The 3,719-nt window shown below is 40.5% G+C and overlaps 1 pseudogene; it reads right to left on the bottom strand.

The window, feature by feature from the left end:
• Positions 1-1,512: 1,512 nt before the first annotated feature.
• LOC138819574 (U6 spliceosomal RNA) lies at positions 1,513-1,611 on the bottom strand (annotated as a pseudogene).
• Between the last annotated feature and the right edge of the window lie 2,108 nt (positions 1,612-3,719).

Here is a 3,719-nt window from a genome sequence, read left to right as displayed (position 1 = left end):
GGGCTTGATTGAACGCAGTGCCTGCGGCTCTCCTTTGGCTTTTTTCACTCCAGGCTGGAGATCTGCCTCTCACTTCTGGCTTTTTTGCTGGTTAATTGGAGATAAAAGTCTCTGGACTTGCCTGCCCAGGCTGTCTTCAAGCTATGATCCTCAAATCTCAGCCACTTGAGTGGGTAGGATTACAGATATAAATCACTACTCCTGGCTATTTTTTAAAGTGGCATGCTTTACATGCTGTACATGCTTTCCAAGTAATAATATGAATAAGAAGAACTGCCTATGAAAAATACTAGTTCAGAAATTAAAAGATATAATGATGCAGAAGAAAAATTTAAAGTCTCGATGCAACTGGAAAGATCATCTGTCACCTTCCATGTGGCTTTTCCCCAAGTCTAGGCAGCATTCAGTCTTGTGGTGCTGCTCAGAAAAATCCCTGAAAATGATCCTGCATCACACTAGCTTGTGGTCTGTCTCTTATTCTGTATATTTGATGGGTGCTGTGGCTTTTATTCGATATCCACAGTTCTCTTCTGATTCTGTCAATGTAGGCCCAACAACTACTGACAAATTTTCCATCAAGAAAGCCAGGTTTATATGAGCTATCACAGCACAGTTCGGTCTTATGCTGCCTTGCTCACTGGCAAATACAGGCTGAACCTGGAGAGAACACATGAGTTAAACTTGCATTATATTTTATTTTTTTTTACAGTGAAAGCAGGGGTTATACCATGGGGGAGGGACATACAAAGCAACAAAGAAATAATCTTATAAATGTGTTAGAAACAATCACATGAAAGAAAAACAAACGTTTGAATACATATCTTAGGGTTCATTTCCTTAACATCACCTTATCTGACCTTTTCTGCTTGACTCAGACATATACTAGATATTGCAAATAAGGGAAACCATGGGACCTATGTTTCTTTGGGCCTGGCTTACTTCACTTAATATAATTTTTTCCAAGCCTTTCCGTTTCCTAACAAATGGGCAATGTCATTCTTTCTGATGGAGGCATAGAATTCCACTGTGTATATATACCACATTTTCTTGATCCATTCATCTACTGAGGGGCATCTGGGTTGGTTCCATATCTTAGCTATGGTAAATAATACTGCAATAAACATAGTCATGCTGGTAGCTTTAGTATGGTCTTGTTTGTGATCATTTGGGTAAATGCCCAAAAGTGGGATTGCTGGGTCATAGGGGAGCTCTACGTAGTCTTTTGAGGAACCTCCATACTACTTTCCAAAATGGTTGAACAAGTTTACATTCCCACCAACAATGAAGTAAGGTTCCCTTCTGTCCACATCCCCTCCAGCATCTGTTGTTTTTAGAGCTCTTGATTTTAGCCATTGTAACTGGAGTGAGGTGGTATCTCAATGTCATTTTGATTTGCATTTCTTTTATGGCTAGGGAGGTTGAGCATTTCTTCATGTGTCTATTGGCCATCCTTCTTTCCTCTTCAGAGAAGTTTCTAGTTAAGTCTTTAGCCCACTTATTTATTGGGCAGTTAAAAATATGAAATGCTTCACGAATTTGCGTGTCATCCTTGAGCCATGCTAATCTTCTCTGTATCGTTACAATTTTAGTATAGTGTTGCCGAAGCGAACACTTGTATATTTTAGATTTGGCATTTTATCCTTTATTTACACAATTGAGGACATCTGAAATCAGAATGGTTAGAATAGGATTTTTTCTTCCTAATCTAGATCTATTATTGAAGTTCATATAAATTATACAAAAGATAACTTCCTTCACAAGTAGACTTAAAAATAATTGCCACTTTATGGACAACCTTGATATTGACAGTCTTATTTCATTTCTGTAACATTTTGTAAATGATAGAGATCCATTTTCTCCTACAATCCAGTCCAACTTTATTTGGTTTTCAAGTGCATTGAAATGCTAAACTGACATTCATTTGAAATGAAATTGAAAGGTAATTATTTTAAGCACAACTGAAAAATTTCTTGAAACGAACACAATAAATTTCTTATAATGCAAATCCTCAAGTAAACTTAAATAGTTTTTAAAGGCTTGATTTGTTTTTCCAAGCATTTAGTTGTAAAAAAAAGTACACCCAGTAGAGAGATTTCCTATAAAACATACCTTTCACAAATATATTCATATATATCCATACAGGATGCTACCTCAAAGTAGACAGAAAATGTAATATCATACTTTTAAACTCTGAGGTTTAACAGCGTATCAGTCTTATCTCAAAGTATAAAAATGTGTATATAAGCTGGTCTAAACTTTTCTGTAATAAATAATTTGTTTTTGGAAACTGTGGTATAAATGTAACTTACAATCCTAACTTTCTTTGGCCTACAATTTTTTTTGGGGGGGTCCGGTCATGGGGCCTGAACTCGGGGCCTGGGCGCTGTCCCTCAGCTCTTCAGCTCAAGACTAGTGCTCTACCACTTGAGCCACAGTGCCACTTCCGGCTTTTTTCTTTTTGCTTATGTGGTACTGAGGAATCGAACCCAGAGCCTCATGCATGCAAGGCAAGCACTCTACCACTGATCCACCTTCCCAGCCCCCTGGCCTACAATTTTTAAGTGAATTTGATAAACCACTTTATTCAGTACAGCTCTTTATTCAAATACCGATAGACAAGCAACATCACGTAACTAAGTCACCAGTGAAAGCACATCCACCCAAACCAGAGTTCTCGTGTTCTTTGCCTGATCATGAGGGAAGCAGACTCAGTCCCCTGTGGGGGAAGGGGGTGGATGGGGAGGTGGAAGGGAAGCTGTGGCCTCTTTTCTGCTGGCCTGTTGTTCCTTTTCACCTTCAAACAGGTCCTGTACATAGGGATTTGGAACTATTAGCAAGAGCCTATGTCAGCAGGACTTCCACTGCACACATCTGCAAATGTCTCTCCTTCCTTGGGACTCTTCTCCATCCGGCCTTCACACAGCTGGCCTCCTCATGCTTCCGCTGACCCTTGTCCTTCCCAAAGATCGCCAGGAATGACACCCATGCCTTGTTGACAGAATCTCTTCAACACTACCGACCTCACTTCAGTGGGTATGGAATGAGTTATTCCTAGAAGACTTTCACTCATCCATCATATTTTAATGTTGACAGCACCATGCTCTTATATTTTCTGATAAATGCATATGATGGGTATTTAATAACCATTTCTATTGGTAATAATAACCTTTCCAGTACGCTTTGGACTGTTGGACCAACCTACCCTCATGTGAGTACTCACAAAATCAAGATGAACAGCAGAGACACCATGACCAACTATGGCTTGGTGAGCTCTTGTGTTAACAGCCTGGCCCACAGGGTCCTGTGACCCCTCCTCATCTCCCTGTCAGCTCCCCCACTCCCCCGGCCCAGGGTGAGTGAGGTCAGATGCAGTATGGCTTCCTCAACCTATCAGGGCATCTGCTGCCTCTTCTCTCAGCATTTCACTGTTGTTCGGCTAAAGAGAATTGTGCTGTGTGGATGCACAGGGCAGTTTTGTTGTTGTTGTTGCTTTTCTTTTTATTTTACTCAATCCACCAACTGAATTGCATGTCAATTGTTTCTACTGTGGGACAAATACAGTCCATGATAACGTCTGGCATGCAAATACGTATGTGAACACAGGTGATCGGTTCACTTTAAGGGAGAGCTGGGGTGTCCGAGTCATAGTTAAGTCTGTGGAGGAGACATGATCTGCTTTGTATTATAAAACTCTCCTGCAAGCCAGGCGCCAGTGACTC

Source organism: Dipodomys merriami, unplaced genomic scaffold (genome assembly GCF_024711535.1).
Source record: "Dipodomys merriami isolate MVZ:Mamm:240054 unplaced genomic scaffold, mDipMer1.0.p SCAF_8, whole genome shotgun sequence".
In the NCBI taxonomy this organism is placed as follows: Eukaryota; Metazoa; Chordata; class Mammalia; order Rodentia; family Heteromyidae; genus Dipodomys; species Dipodomys merriami.
Note: the sequence above shows the minus strand (reverse complement) of the source record. Positions and strands in the feature narration are given on the sequence as shown.